Source organism: Mastigoproctus giganteus, chromosome 10 (assembly GCF_048544385.1).
Source record: "Mastigoproctus giganteus isolate SK-2022 chromosome 10, ASM4854438v1, whole genome shotgun sequence".
In the NCBI taxonomy this organism is placed as follows: domain Eukaryota; kingdom Metazoa; phylum Arthropoda; class Arachnida; order Uropygi; family Thelyphonidae; genus Mastigoproctus; species Mastigoproctus giganteus.
The window spans coordinates 75,551,403-75,568,961 of record NC_143584.1 but is presented as its reverse complement, the minus strand read 5'-3'; the positions used below and the strand labels follow the sequence as shown (position 1 = coordinate 75,568,961).

The following is a 17,559-nucleotide window of genomic DNA, read 5'->3' as shown; positions in this document are numbered from 1 at the left end:
TACAGCAGTCTTTTATGGGGAACAGTATCAAAGGCTTTCATGAAATCCAAGTATACGATGTAAAATTATTATTTTCTTTTTTTGCAACCAGTTCCTTTGTTACTGCATCATAGTATCCAATCAAATTGGTCTGATAAAATTGCACTTTAACAAATCCCCAAACCCGTGCAGTGACTGTAGTATAATTCAGTTCCTGACTAGATGGTCCTGCATTACTTCTTCAACCAGTAACTCCATTATTTCCATTATATCACAAAATCATTTAGCTCCCTGTTAGAGTTTGATAAACTTCTGGCATTCTCTTCCCTAAAAAATTCAATTCTTCATCTGTCAATGTAGATGCAAATACCTATTCAGTTGTCAGTAACCTCAGCATTATTATCAGCAGTTAGACCAGTAACATTACGTGAACCAAGAAGAAAGAAGAAAGAAGAGGTTGTGATTCAACCTCTTCTTTCTGCTGTTAATATGAGAAAAGAAGCCTTTGCTGCTTTTCTTTGCCAGAGACTTCTCGTAATCTGCCTCCTAATCAGAGTCATTAGGCCTATAACACACTCCTATCCTCATTTTCGTTTTTCTAGTGCTTATGTCACACCAAACTGACTCGGTGTTGCACTGGTCACCCATGCCGACTGAATGCACTGCCTTAGATTTGATATGCTTCTTAACTAAGAGCATAACCCCTCTTCCTCCTGTCCTTTCTGTACACATTGTACTCCCCGTATAAGAATTCTGCATTCCTTGTATCTGAGTGACACCACGTCTCTGATATCCCAACAATGTCTACATTTGATGACTTGACCAGTATTTCAAATTCATCAAATTTATTTACTATGTTCCTAACATTGGTGTACATGCAGGTATACCTGCACCTGTTTATACTCTTACTTACCCTACACAGCCCATGTATTTACTTGTTCTACGATGACCCCAAGAAAGCCTTGAAATCCCCGACACCTTGCTTTCCAGGCTGCTTCATGTTCCATTAGAAGCAGTGCAAGAATCGTTTTCTCTTCTACCTGCTGCTGACGCACTATGGCCATAGACGCCGATGCGCCTAAAAAATTCCCAAAGAAACAAACAAACAAACAAACAAACAAACAATCTATCTGCTGCTATAGTCAATCCATTAGTCTGTCTATCCTCCCCTAAACTGTCAGTTTTCCAACCCATCTAACACTGCCTTGATAGCAAATATCCTTGCACTCCTTCTTTTAAGTGTATCCCCTCCCTATAAAAACAGTGTCTCCTGTTAACAAGCACAGACTACGCTGGGAAAAATTCTTCCCTACGAGCCTTGCACGGTCTCTCCAAGGTCAAATTGATTGGCCAAGCCCTCCACATGTACTCTCTCCTATCGTAACTGGGCAGAATTGCAGACACTTTCAAATTTAATCCTGACGCGCGACTTTTTCTCAACATTGTCTTATACTTGTTAAGTAATCCTCAGATCTCTTACTCTTAATATCAAGACGGAGTGTGGAGTAATATGAATTGGTAACAGAAGAGTAGATCGCTTATCGGCTTGATTGGAGTTTTAAAATGTTATTCTTGGGGATTCTGTTAATTTTTTTAATAATACAGTTGCTGAATATTTTATGCTGACACTTTATTGGCCATCAGTAAAACTTCCTAAATCCAGTGAATATTTTCTTGTCCAAATTATGCAGTTATAGTATGGATATCTCCAATGTGAAAATGTGCTTTATCTTTCTATGAAACGTACCAGTTTCAAGACATATATTTAAATAATGTGCTTTCAGATTAAAAAGAACTTTTGTGGGTATAATTTTGGTCGTATAAAAGTTATTGAATGCATTCTTCGCCATAAGCTATGTATGGTCCTGCCTCCTATGGGTTCCCCCATAAAGCTTACCAACTCCCAAGAGTACGTTACTGTGACTGTCTTACTATCATTGGCAATGGATATTGATTTCATCAGAACAAGAAGAGACACTGAGAATATTGCATCCTTTCTCCAAGTCTGTTTAAATTCGTGGAAAATTCATAATGGGGAGAGCTTTGGTAGAATGGAACAAAGGTTTCTTTACTAGATAAGTTCGGATTTCTAATCTCAGCTACGCTGATGACACTATTATTAATACTATATGTGTCTGATGAATGGCGGCACCCGGAACTTCAGTTCAACTCCCCCCGTGTTTCGCTGATAGAGGACATGCCTGTAGGTAGGAAAACAGAAGTAAACATGAAACCATTCGAGTTTAAATCAGGAATTCAATTTGGAGGAAATTGTTTTGGGTTGGATTTTATTTAAAAATAGGCGAACCATTTAGAGATAGATAACCTGAAATAGTTGAGCAAAGGCACCACTAATCTGTTTGCGAGAAAAGGAATTATACAGAAAATTTACAAAATTTTAAAAAGGAATTAACCATTAAAGTTAAATGTCCAGTCCAACAATTAATGTCCAATCAGTCCAAGACATGAATAGGTGTTGAACACAATAAATTTTACAAAATAAAAACGAAGTGTGTTATTGTCCGTGAGAGTTCATAACATTCATATTTTTGATTAGAATAAAAAAAACGTTGAAGGTGGTAAAGAGCATACTTTACCACAAAATCTAAAGAAAACGAAGGTGTTATTTAAATATAAACTTAATCACTATTTACAAAATATGAACATATTTATGAAACGTCAAATTTCATGGTAAAAAGGATAACAGTTGAGTAAATGCTACAGCTTATGCAATTTTTGCTAGCAGGCTGATTGATAGCAACAAGTACATTTTTGGATACATTGCTTAAAATTGAGAATGTAACAAATTTAAGGGAGAAGCTTGGTGAAGTTCTGAAAGAATTTGGGAATTATGAATGAATTTAAGGAAGTTAAGTATAGGTGTTGATCGATAAATACAAATAGGTTTATAGTTCGGCCAGTAACTGTCGTCTTTAAAGAAAGACAGCGCGTGAGAAATTATGAAAGGACTGAAAGAAAGTAGGAAAGGAAATGGACAGGTCTCTGACCGGAAGAAACAGGACCAGTGACAGACAGTAACTGTGAACGAAATTCATTGTAAAAAGGGTAAAAGAAAAGAACGTGGGTAGAATCCTCGACAGAACCGCAAAGACAAAAGTTCGGAGTTGGAAAGATGGAAACAGGCAAGTTTGAAATATAAGGAACCGTGTCCTGTTAAAAGAAAGCTAGAAAACGCTAGGAGAAAACCATCTTCTAGAATAAATAATTTTGTAATTAAACCTTTTTGGGAATCAGATCAGCGAAGTTGCTAACGGTCATGAAGAATTTTTAAAATTCGTTGTTTTTCTTCTTTAAGGCTGGACAACATACCAATTTGAATTCCATTGAATTCTTCAGGGAGCCTTTACGAATGAAGTAAGAAAGTCCATGGTAAAGTAAATATAAGTCTAAAGGTAGTGAGACAGTTCTATATGCCCTAACGCCGATGACACTATTTCACTGGCTCACAACTGGAAGAATCTTTCGAATCTTTTTGAGGAAATACCAATCTGGATGAAACAAAAATATAACAATTTTGGCGTGCCATTGGAGGAAAAAAAAAAAAAAAAAAAAAGACTCAGAATACAGGTTAGTAAAAAAGTAAACAATATTTGGAAATTTCTAATGAGAATTTTGTACACTGACAGTCTAAGTTTCAAATAAAAAAAATGCATTCTTTATAGTATAAAATTATTTATGAATGGCCGCTTTGGTATATTTTTCTAAGACTGCCATTTAGGGATTATAGATTTAAGCTGTCTAACAACCATGGATCATCTTTAGAAGAAATAAGAATTGCCTTGGATTTTTATGCAACAGTCTCTCGTCAAAAAGGAGCAGAGGGACAACTCAATAAAAAAACAAACTCCAGCCTAATAACGAGGTTCCATTACTGCGGCCCATTAAAAAAATGTTGATTTCTTCAACTTTTTTTAATGGCCCACAGTAATGGAACCTCGTTCTGGGCAGGACAAAAACAAACTCAGTGCCTTCGAGATGTGGTGCCAACTGCGAATGGTAAGAATTCCTTGTATATTCTGGAATGTAACCAGAGCATTCTTGATGAACTACAAATTAAGTTGTCAACTTGCCTTTAGTATCTTTCAAAGAATGTTGGATTACTATGAACACATCGACTAGAAAGGCTAGTAAACAGTTTGGTGGGGGGAGGGAAGCGCTACTTAAAGTGCTACTCGTGGCACAAGTAGCACAGAAAGAATCAAAAGGAAACTGATAGATCTAACTCTTGTTGCCCTATCTAGCCGTTCAGTAGCATGAACACAAAATGTATTTAATTATTCAAATTATAAATTATTCAACAAAGGAAACATTACAAAGGCAGAGTAATGAATTTGTTACGGCACTGTTAAGCACAATGGGCATTGAAGGTCACCTTAAATACGCTTTATAAAAGTGTTTGTTTGTTGGATAAAAGTTCCTTAGAAATATAAAGGAAGGCGCTGAATATCAATGTGTAGGGCAAGGACACGCGAATACTTGAAGTCGGAGGTTAATTGCATCATTTTTACAAATAGTCTCTCTCTCTCTTTCTCTCTGATTAGTTTCATGCACACGTGAATTGCTTGATTAAATGGCATTGCCTTGTTGATTTTATTTAAGGAAGTGAGTAAAAGAATCCAACTTCTTGATGTGAAGAAACTCATAAATGTGAGAACGATTTTTTTTTTAAATTTAATTAATCAAACTATCTAGAGTGGGGAGGCAAAAAGTACAGTACAGTACTAAATATATATATATATAGAAATGCGCGAAATAGGCTAAAGATTTTCTTCTTTCAGATATATATTATTATAGATCTGAAATGGTCATAATTTATATTTAAAAATAAGCAATTTTTACATTTAAAATGCTTTAATCTAGTCAGTTACCCCTCTTTAAATTTGCATAATGTAGCCTGTTTGATACGTGGTGCGGCCATATTCTCTTTACAGTTGGTCCAGCAAAATAAATCATCTCAGCTTGTAGCCGAAACTATCCCAAGATTTCTGGTGTTCGGTTTAATGGACATACGTATAACAATTCGTTATTATCAGCGTACGATGATACAATCCAATCCTTTGTTTCATTAGAAAATTCAGGCTACATAAACAAAACTTGTTAAGGATATGAAACCCTTATCATCACGATACAAAACTGAAACATTAACATTGTTAATTTTTGAACTTTGTTACATCAAATTCTTTCCCTCACTAAAAATGGAGGTGGTGGGGGAGGATATGAATACACTAATTGATTCCACATTGAAGATAATAAATTAAGATTTTTACAAAACTGCCACGTTGAATAATCATTGAAAATCAAATATATTAAATATATTCTCAAATAGGGCATTACGTAAACTCTGTTAATATAAAAATAAAGAATTTTTATATTTAAAAAACTGTTAAGCGGGAAAACGTATAATAACTGTATTCTTTATCACGAACTCTTTATGCGGGAAAATAATATATATAGTTGAAATTTGGAATCAAAAAACCAAACCTGGTGCATGGAATTATTCGGGTTCTACTGTGTGTACCTAAAGTGTTTATAATTTGCAGTCTCGAGAGTGCAAGGATTCGAAAAATACACAGAACTTAAAAAATTGCCACTTTCATATTTGTTGGCATTGCCGTGGCAGTCATGTTCCTTCGAAATATAAAGTTAATAGCAGTTTTCGTTTTTAAGCAGATTTATAAAGTTGATAGTCGAGAGCTTTTATTTATTTATTGTACTATGCGGTCCCAGCCAGCAGTCGTAATTGTCGGGTTCAGTTTGGCTTTTGATGTATAAATTGATGATTAGCTTTGCAAATGTATCGTGTCACGTTCTTCTCCTTTCGGCTGATTTAATCGCGAGACAACTCCGTGAGATTTTCAGGCGATGGTATGAAACGTGTTTTTGCTTGTCTACTGACTCCAACTGCAGATAAATTGTGAACTTTATGGCTTATCGCAGACTTAGCATAAAGTCCTCACGATCACATAATGCGCTCGTGAGAGGAAAACAGGAGAACTCCTATCCCATTCATTCCAAATCTTACAACCACGGTCTGAGACACGCTCAAAAAAAAAAAAAAAAAAAATATCACACTATTAGTACGAAGCAAACCGAAAAGCATCTTCCTGGCACTCTTATTATACATACAGAGAAGAATACATTTATTAATGCTGTCCTGTATTAGCATTACTGTAATTTTTTTAAATTAAGAAATAGCAAAATAATACATATAGTGCTTATGATGATCAAATTACACTGACCACTACGTTTCGGAGGGGTTAGAATGTGTAACCTGCTTTGTTATTTCAGTTCTAAATACAAAGCGTTAATAAATTAAGTGTTTGGCGAAGGCTGGTATCACATCCACCCTCGGAGACTGGAGTAATCCTTAAAGGCCTCTTCAGTCGAGGTTGTAGTTAGCCGATCACAGGCAGAGGGAGTAGGGGTTTTCTCCCATGGGTTATTCTAGGTTTTTTTCAGGTTGTTTCAGTTCACATGATAAACCGTGTGAACTAGAGTATAAGATTTTGCCTCTGCTTAAATTAAATATGTATCGTGGCAAAGTAATTCTAACAAAAATAAATTATTTTGGCACTAATTGTGCCTCTCCTAGGAAAAGTCCATAGACGGGCTTTCTTCACTCTCGTTGTCTCACCGCTTTAAGCAGCTGAAACACGTCGGATGGTGGGAGAATCTAGATGAGGCTGAAATTTCTCTTTTTGGAGGAGAGAGTAGAACAATCACTCATTCAATTTAAAATATGTTACGATTATGCAAAATGTATAATAATTCCGTCACTATTGAGGTTCTCTTACAGCTGGAAGTTTATGGGTTGCAAAAGAGCCATTTTTACTGACCGTTCAGTGCAGCGGTTCTGATAAATTATAACCGTAAAATTCAATGAATAGTTCATTTAAGAAAATTGTTTGCTGGAACCAAGAAATATGTGCACCTTCTTTTCCTGATTGCCAGAAATGTTGGTGGTCTGATTGGCTGCTCAGTTTGTACGCCAACGACGAGTAGAAGGGTTTCATCTCAGAAGTGTCCTAGCTGTTATTTTATTACTGTAATTATTATTGTGCCATAACTTGACTATTGCTCTGTTATCAATTTTGGAAAGTGCTTATATTTTTCTCTCCTTACACAGTTACGTAATTTAAATTTTTGTACATTCTCTGTAAAAGGAGAAAAATAATAAAGATGCATCTTGTGCACTATTGGATGACAACCAGTTGGTTGTCACCCTCTGGTTGTGATGCTTGACAGTGCCTCAACCTTCTGAGTAATAAGCAATACTCCCTCTTTACCTCCCCACCCCAACTCATGAGGCTATGAGATCGAGGCGAAGCAGGTCAACTCTAATGACCTTTATGATTTTTCTAATTGGAGGCAGCAAGCTGATCCGTTGGTAGTTTTTCATCGTCGAATTAATCACACCAGGCAGAAACATCATTATCCCCTATCGAGTTTCATTAAGACCGGTAACACTATCGAGGACTGAATCTGTCTTTAAAGTGTCCTGTGAATAGGAGAGACTCGAATAGACGGTGTTTCAGAATCCGAAGTCCTCTTTTTACCCAGAATGTGTCAAAAGGTTGTGCACATGTTTTTTTCCTTTATAAAAATCCTAAATTCTTCTGTACTACGGCTTCGCTAGACCTTTAATTAAACATGAATGAAAATTAGTCTTGCCAATTCAGTTAACAGCTTTCGTGCTGGGCCTTGAAAAGAAAGTTTTATTTCGATCACAGAGCTCATTGGGAATCTCTATGCTTAAAAGTGGAATGAAAATAAAATCCACACTCTTGCCAGAATTGTTGGGAACACAATGCACAAAGGAAGCAAAAATAAGAAGAGTGTCACTGAATAGAAAATGCCCAGATCTTTTCTTAGAAGGGAAATATGATAAGTAGAAAGCCAAGAATAAAATCAAATTCTAATCCACTATATTGAACTTCCCGACCTTAAAAACTAAGATCGCAATGTAGTTGCTGCACTATTTTAAAAAGATAGAGATCGATACAGATAATCACGAACGAATGAGAATTACTTAGTCGATTTGACAATCAAGAGAAATTGTCTTTTGTTGCTGTTTCATTTAATGGGAAAATGTATTAAAACGATTTTTTAAAGGATCAATCGTAATGGTACATTATTTTTGTGGAGGGGGGGGGGGAATGGCCAGTGATTAGGGACCAAAAAAAAGAAGAAAAAAAGTGGATAGCTTTGTATTGCCAGCGAAATGTGATAGGCACGAATCCAGTTTGTTCGTACAGTAATTAAATGATTGTAAATATATTAATCTTTTATTTTTAGGAGATGAAAAGCCAGTTATTATTTCAATAGTATTTTCTATAGAAGTGTATATACATCTTCTTCCAAAAGTATCCAGACTCTTATGAAAACGGCATACCCTTACAAGTATATATAAATTCAGGTTTTATATTAGGATGCTTATGATAAATATAAACTGAGTAATGTGCTTTAAACGATTTTTTCCTAATCATGCTAATGTGCCCAGAAGATTGGTGGTCATGGATCGCCTATTCTTCACGAGTAAGCTGAGGGAGTAGTGGCGGATGTGATGGAAATACTGCTCACTTAGATTGGGTTTATATGCCTTTTTAAATATTTTTAGGAGGACACAACAGATAGCTTTGGCCAAGTTCACTCCAGGTCACTCAGGTTCTCGGTTTTGAGCACAAGCCTCACAGTAGTTGCTCTATATCTTCGGCATGGTTGTGTTGTTCAGGGTTTGATTAAAAATATGCAGGAGTGAGTCGAGGTTGAATATGCCGCATACTTTTATCAAGGATTAAGCAGAACCATCTGGCCCTCCACAGCTTTATATGGTAAGGTACTGATAATTCGCTTTTGATAATCAGAATATCACAAGCGTGGGTTAAAACAGTACTTCGTTAGGGGCATCTTCCAGGCTGGCTTGCATTCGGAAGGTCCATTCTTTTGGCGAATGGCTGTATTACCCAAGCGTTGGTCGAGCCATTTGTGGAACTTTTTTTTTTTTTTTTTTAGTTGATTTTGAAGTTACAGCGTTGTTTCTTATGAATTGCCTTCGAATTCTGCTGTTTCTTGTAGATCGTGTAATTGATTGATTGCTTTTACTTTTAAGAAAACTTATTAGCTCTAGCTCTTGCTCTTTTGTTTTTGTACATAATGTGGTCTCTGGTCTTACTCGGTCCGCTTCTATCTGCAGTATGTTTATGGGAATCTTGGTGGCCATGCGATTGGTCTGTTGTCCAGGGAGAATTCGTCCAGCCTAACCCATTTGCCTGTAGATTCCATGCGTTTATAAATATTTAAAGTGTGTCAACTTCAGTTTTTTTTTAAAATCAATTTTGCTTTAATGACTCAGTTTTCATTCCTTTAGAACTAACAAGTAGCATATAAAAGTGGAATAAAAATTTGTACTGGATGGCCTGCTTTTTCAGTTTACGCTAGTAGTTTATAAAATGTATTTGGTGCGATACGCCTTATGGGATTTCGGAAATAGCTGTTAAAAGCTTCAGTTTATAAACACGTGAGAATGAAATACCATTCATGGAATCCATTTTAGATGAATCATCGATATCTACACTTAACATTAGTTGTTTCACACGTGAGTGTTTGTGTGAATGTTCGGAAAGAGGTGATATTTGTTCGCGTTTAAGAATTGCCGTTTTATGTAAGAGCTTTTAGGATATTTTAGAAATCTCTTTTATATGCGCATAGCTTTCAAAAAAAATTTTTTTAATAGAAATGGAATGCAGTAGGATGAACTCTTTCAAAGAGGGTATTGATATTTTATGTATAATGCAACGTAAAGTTTTTCAGATCTCTAGCCCCCCCCCAACAAATTTAATATTTACTGGCCATTTTTATGCCGTTCAACGTCTGTTAAAACTGGTTGCTATAATATTTTAACAACGAAATATGCTTCTTTTTTAGTATTAATTGTACCTTGAATGATATGCCTACGTTTCAGTTGAAAAATGTCACTGCTTTTAAATTAAAAAAGCAGATTTCCCACTCATGGGATACTTTATCCCGTAGGTCAGGAAATAACTGCCATTAATGGTTCACAACCAATTACAATCGGGTTTTGACTACGTTCCCTCATAATTATGGTGGATCCTTCTACATATTTTTGACATGACGTATAAACTTAAAATGTGGCATACATAGATAACGAGTACTTGCTATCAGACAGCAGTGAGCAAGGGGCCAGCCAGATACTTGTCTCAGATCCCTTAGAGTTTCGATAGAGGGTGTTTAGCATTATCAAGATAATATTCTGGTATATATGAGGAGGATCTCTATTGTAAAACGTTCTTTGGCCTGGTGGCGCGGGGCGGAGCTTCCCCTCATGCTGTTAGCATAGCTAAAGTATCTTATCCCGTGATACTTCTGAGTTTGAGGTCATGTTATAGGCCACTCCGAAAGTTCAAAGATTATTTCATATTTCTATAGAGCTGAGACAGTGGTCTCAAGTTACCAGAGAGCATTATGAATACGCGATTTAACAAGATCATTTCTTGTAAATATGTACCTAAAACTTACTCTGAACTGCAGAGCATCCAGGTTATAGCAACGCAATTATAAAAGCCATATTTGAATTCAAAGAGGTTATTTTCAGTGAGGGTAGGCAATTCCATTTGTGAAAAAGGGGGAAAAAACAAAAAAAAACCCGGCGTCTTCCATTTCTATTTGTTGTAATTGGAACAACTGTTATGTAAGTCTTCTTTTCAAATTTCTAACATTTATAGTTTTTATGCCAACCTGGATGGGGGAGATACAAAAGCTTATCGGATCCTCTGTTATGGACAAATCTTATAATTTGGATCATTGGTTAAAATGCAGCTACGCATATCGGAAGGAATAATGATTTAAAAATGTTAAAAAATCACTGGAGATTTACGAAGATTATCAATTTATTTCGAAAATCTGAATTTGTTTTGTTATCTTTACGTCTTTGTGGTTTAGTTAATCTTGGAATTCGCTGCGCCTGTTTAGGCTCTGCAACATTTTTCCAACATATAGGCACTAGAGCAGGGGTCCTTAACCAAGAAAGTTAACGACCCCAGGAATTTGCAGTTCCAGGAATTGGAATTTGCATGCCAGTATGTATATTATATTAAATATTAGCCTTCGGTGACACTGTTCACAATAAAATATTCATGAAAAACATTTTGTTCTGTTAATTTTGTCGAACAGTGTATTTGTAGATGCGCCAAGAAACTTCTAGTCCAAGTTTAAGTCTAATATCCATTTTCTATCTGTCTTCGCCTTGTTTGTGCCCTCAAACCGTTATAGCAACTCCCTGTCCATATTCAATCTGCTTATGCCTCTTTGACTCAGGTCCCTATCACGCAGTTCTTTAAAGAATTCCTCCTTGTCTACCTCAGCATCCACATCATAAATAATAACTTTGGGCGCTTCTGTTTTGAGAAAGTTGCGCCTAAGCGCCAAATTCTCTAATTTCCTCTTTACCTGTTCTGCATCATGTTCGCTCTCAATTTCCAATACAATTCCTCTTTCCACTATCTCTCTTGCCTTTCTTACTATGCCCTCGTGGGTAGCACAGTTGGTAGGATCATCTACCTCTCCACACCAGGTGGAAAAGACCAGAGTTCGAGTCACGTCGATAACGTGAGGATTTCTATGGGCCTGTTTCACAACGTGGCTGAGGTAGTCTGTCCCAGGCGAGGGTAGCATGGTTTTTCTCCCGGAAACTCAGGTGAAAATCGACCAGAGAACATATGCCATTTACAGACACGGAGCAACATGGCTTTAGTCGCTGATGTTCCTAAACACAATAAACGCATATAAAAACAATATTATCTTCGTAAATATTTGATAAAAACAATGTATTAGGCAAAATTAAAATTTGGCAATCGTAAAATCTAAACGGTAATATATATTCCACTTCAAACATCAAAATCAGAAATGTGTGTGTAATGCGTAATATACAGTACATTGGAATTGTGCATGTTGTTATATATATATATATATATATATATATATATATATATATAATATAATATATAAGAGATAGTATTAAAGAGTAAAAACAGAAAACATCAGAGAGTTAAATAAACTGGATATGGCAAACGCACCGAAGCGCGCAAAGCAGCAGCAACGGATGCAAATGTAAATATATGTATATTTTAATTAATATGATAAATAAAAGTAAAGATGGCAGTTCGAAACTCCGGAAAGCTTAAAAATTACGTCAAAAAAAAGTTACGATAGCCAACATCAGATGCTGATGTTGGCTATAGTAACTTTTTTTTGACGTAATTTTTAAGCTTTCCGGAGTTTCGAACTGCCATCTTTACTTTTATTTATCATATTAATTAAAATATACATAAAATATACATATATATATATATATATATTATTCTATATCAATGGTTCCCAACTTAGGATTTTTCCCTTAGACTGTTCTCTCAGTGAAATCGCCTTTTGTCACCTGTATAAAAATATCTTACTCTCTATCCAGTGCCACCATATATTCTCTTGCTATAGTTATTTCGATATATCCCATTCACTAATGGGTTGCTTGGTAAATGCGTAATAAATAAACCTGTTTTAGTAAATAAACTTTCTCTTCATATTTCGCGGCGATCACATTATGTCAGAGAAATGTACAAATAGAGAGAATACAAAAACATCATCGTATTTAGCAGTAGTGTGTATCCTCACCTTTGACCAATCGGCTACGGCGGTCAATACATATACACTTTATTAGGTGCACCTATCCTTTTTCATGAGCCAGCTCTCCTTCAGTAACAACATCACGTGTTGGCACTATGTGATATAAAGAAAGTGGGCATGTGCCTAAGGATGGAGTTTGTGTGCACTTCAATGCGAGAATAGACAAGCCAAATATTTAAATGACTGTCAACGAAACCTGCAACCCTGCTGGAATTTTCACGTACAGCTATGTCTCGGGTGTATAGAGATTGGTCCAATAACCATGTAACATTCAACACAAATCGCATCACGATTTCGTGATGACCTCCTCTCCAATGCAGCAGCATTACAAAAATACGAATTGGCATGATCTGCATTATTTCTGTTCCTCCTTTTTCTTGGTTGGATTAGTTTTAAGTTTTCTGCTCCCAAATGTGTTTGCCCAGATCGTGTCAGTGAAATTATTTTCACGAGGATAAAATCCTTTATTGCGCATTCCACCTTAAAATCCCGTCCTTTATCTGAACCATGGTTTTCCAAAAATAAATCTGCTAATGCTGTTCAGGATAAGAACGTAGCACATCTCAATTGGTTCGTATCAAAATCTCCTGCACCATTTTCTCCTACACTACAAAACTACAACAGTTGTAAAACAAATATTAATCAATCCAAACTTTATTTTGAACAGGTAATTTGAAGATTGAAAAACGTGCACCTTATCCTCATGGTAGGCGAGCATTCTCGTCTCTTGCCAAAGGTATTGGCCGCAACTTCTGTTCTTCTATACTCCCGCCTCTGTTAGGATCAGGTGACTGTAATGCATCTTCACTAAAGATGAAGCCGTCTTAGCAACCCACTTTTTTTCTAATCTGTATCGACAATCTTGGTAAATCAACTCCAACTCAATACCCCTCGTGGTTTTTTGACAAAATGTTAGAAGAATTCTGAACAACCTTGATGCCAAGAAAGTTCCAAGTCCCTCTGGTTATTTCTCCACCTGTTCTCAAAACCTATGTTCCCCAACTTGCTAGTGTTCTGTGTCGCCCTTTTACAATTTATTATTTCAATGGTGTTTTTCCTTCTGCTTGAAAATTTGCTCATACCAGCTAATTCCTAAAAAAAAAAAAAAAACCCGCCCAATTGCTGCCCTTATCTTTACTCTTTCCAAAGTAATGGAGTCAAGCGTCAATTCTTAAACTATCTTGAAACTTCTCATGTGATCTAATATGGATTCCATCATTATCGCTCCACTGTTGAACATATTATCTTATGAAATATGTTCAACAGTGGAGGGATAATGTTGAACATATTGGCTTATGCAACTCATCTTTTCAACAAATTCGATGAAAAAATTTGATAAATCCTTGATGTTTCTAAGGTATGAACGTCTTCTAAACAAGCTCCCATCTTATGGATTGGTGACTGTTTCATGCAGTTGAGTATCCAGTTTTCTCTCTGGCCGCTCATTGCAGGCGACGTCTTATACCTTCTCCACTAATGCTGGTGTTCCTCAACGTTAAATTTTTTTCTCCTTTTTACTTGCCTATTAATGACTTTCTTTCACTTACTGGAAATCCTATCCATATTTTTTGCTGAGGATAACACACTACATTCCACTTTCCATTTTGAGAAACCGTACCCTGTACAAGCAAATTCAACTTCTCGAATATCGCTATATTTTAATGAAGATCTCCAGATAAGTCCATAATGAGGCGAAGAAAATTTAATAACTTTAGTCCTTAAAACTCATTCCTGTCTTTTTATTCTCAAAAAAGAGTCTGCTGCTTCAGTGTTCATCTTCGATGACACTCAGATGTCTAGACACGAACGCATATCTCTATAAAATCTCAAATATTATTTCCTCTGCACTAAAAACTGAATTTTATTTTTCGCTCTCGGCATTACTTTGCTTCTAAATAGCTACTGACTCTGTACAAATCTCATATCCGCCCTAACGTGGAATATTGTTACCACATCTAGGGCAGTGCTCCCAAAACCACTCAACTCCAGCCTCTATTCAAAAAGGGCAGTCAGCTTAATGAATGATCCATCTCTTATAAAGCTTCTCTATTCTCTGACTCATAAACGTTGAGTTTCTGCTGTATGCTTTTTGTGCAAATACTTTCATTTAATAACCGTAATGATACGGGCCGAATATGAAGTTCTCTGAGAAGTATAGGCAGGTGGCCAGGAAAGCTCATGGTGATCTATTAATGATTTATCGATCAATAGCCTCTAGCGATAGGGAGGTTGTGAGGTTGTAATCCCACTGTAAAAGGCAATTGTAAGAGTGCACTTGGAATACTGTGTCCAGGTATGGAAACCTCACTTTAAAAAAAAAAAAAAGTATTAAGATTCTTGAAAGGATCCAAAGATGGACAACGTGCATGGTCATATTTGTAAAAGGACGACCTATGAGGAAAGATGTCCATTACGTGGCTTACAGAGCTTGGGGACTTGAATGAGGGTTATAAGACTGAGAGGGATTATCAAAATTAATGACGGCGAAATCTTCATTTTTGTTAAGGATTCCAGAACTTGGAGATTCAAATGAATTGAAGGAGGAAGATTTCTTTTGACCAGCGAGTTGTTGATTACTGGAACGGGTTGCCTCCGCAGGTGGTTGAGGCCTGACAGCTTGAAGAAATTCAAAGGTCAACTGCATAATTACCTATGTGAGGGGGAAGTACATAATTAGTCTATTTCTTATCTACTTTTTAATATATTTCTTTTATCTCGCTCTCTCTTTTGCCGGTGAAGCAAAAGTCTGTGGCCCCCTTGCATTATATGGCTAATGCTAATAGGCACCGTAAATGCTAATAGCCAACCTGTAATTCTCCCACTCCTCTTCCAAACCAGTCCGAACACGTACCGCAGCCAATCACATCCATTCACTGCCCAACTCCAAACTTACAGAACCAACTTTTTCTATTTCTTATTTATCCCTTTCACTTCTGTTCTCTGGAATATCATTCCAGAATATCGTTCACATGAATTTCTCGAAAATTACAATCTTCAGAAAAATCAAATCTAATGCCAACAAGTACCTTTTGTCCGTGCGAATTATTAAATTATTTTAATTCAATGGTATTTTTTGTCTTCTCAGACTTTAATTCATACGATTACTAAGCAAGCACCATTGTTTCTGATATCTTTCGTGTTTGGGTTTTCATAAAAAAAAAAATAACAATAATAAGTAAAAAATAGCAACCCAGTGTTAATCAAAACGCGCAATTCGTCATAACTTGTTATTATTACTATTATTAGCCATATGGTGCAAGGAAGCCTGAGGCTTATGTTGCACCAGCCAAAAAAATTTTTTTCTTAATTACCCTGAGAGAGAATAAGAGTTAGAAGGGAAGGGAATCACCAAGAAAGAGAAGAATGATGATATTCAGATCAGGACCCTGGGTGTGTCAAACCCATACTGACCAGATGTGTGCCCCAGGGGTTATGGATCGCAGCCGACGACCGAAACCGAATTCCACTCCTGTTAGTACCAAAAAAAAAAAAAAAAGTTCAGGACCACTGTACAGTGGAAGATGTCTACTCTGACGAATTCCGGTTCCTACGCTCTCGCGGATAGCACATTTGGTAGTATCGCCGTCCTTCCCACATCGGATGTAAAAAACTACAGTTCGAATCCTGTCAATGATGTGAGGAATTTTTATGATCTTTTTTCCCAACATGGCTGAGTTTGTCAGCCTCAGACGAGGGTAGCATGTTTTTTCCTCCAAACTCGGGGTTTTCGTCCAGCAAACAGCAAATCGACCATAGAACATAAGGAAATTTGCAGATATAATTTATTGCGCAATATGGCCTAAATCGCCGATGCGCCTAAAACTCAACAACAACCTGGTTTCTTACTGTTTTGGACTAATAGAATGTGGCGAAAACAGCATGGACCTCATCCTACCAGCTGTCAAGAATTGCTAATAGTGGCGGTTTAGTAATGGGGAATATTTTTGTGGTGCACATTTGGTCCCTTAATAATAGTGGAACAACATTTGGTCCACAGGTTATCTGGAAACTGTTTCCAACCAGACACATCCCTTCATGGTTGCAGTGTATCTTTCTGCGAATAGGTTTTCCAAATAGAGAGTGCTCTATATTACAAGGAAAGAACTGTACAGAACTAGTTACAGCATAAGAGTGAATTTATCCAACTGTGGCAGCCTCCTCAGTCACCACACCTCAATCGAATTGAGCACCTATTGAATGCGTATCACTACTCTGAATGAGCTCTTTGGAGTAGTGATCCGGAACCATCGAATTTTTAAGAGCTGTGGGGAATAGTCGAGTCAACATGGACCAACATCCCTGTGGCATGTTTTCGATAGCTGAGGGCTAAATGGGGAACCTACTCGGTATCAGATAGGTGTACTTAATAAGTGGTCACTCAGTGTATATCAGCAGTTGAATCCAGGCTGTTTTGAAGACTAAATGGAGAAGCTACTCACTATTATATTGGTGTGCCTAATAAAATGGCCACTTAGTGTATACCAGTAGAATCCAGGCGATTCTGAGGATAAATGGAGAAGCTACTGTACTTGCTATTAGGTAGGCCAAGCTAATAAAGTGGCCACTCTGTGTCGGAAGTTGTTTACCATTTCATTACATTTTTTCTATACAATGTAATTTTTTTTTCTATTATTAATGCTTTGAGCCGCACTGTTACGGTAATCAGGGTTTCTTGTTTGGCCTCTTAATAATATCATATCATTTCACTCTTTTGTTTTTTGGAAGTTCCTGCTGTTTCAATAGATTGGTTTCATTCGCTCTTGTGTTCCTGCACAAGCGGTGCTAAGTTGGCCAGCGTCAGAAGGTTTAAGATTCTTCCCTGGATTTTTTTTTTTTTTACGCCTCTAACTGATCTTAAGAGTACAC

The 17,559-nt window shown here is 36.6% G+C and overlaps 1 protein-coding gene across 3 annotated transcripts in view; it reads left to right on the top strand.

The window, feature by feature from the left end:
• Positions 1-17,559, top strand: part of Atx-1 (Ataxin 1) — a 313,804-nt gene that overhangs the window by 204,030 nt on the left and 92,215 nt on the right. The gene's annotated exons all lie outside the window — the stretch shown is intronic.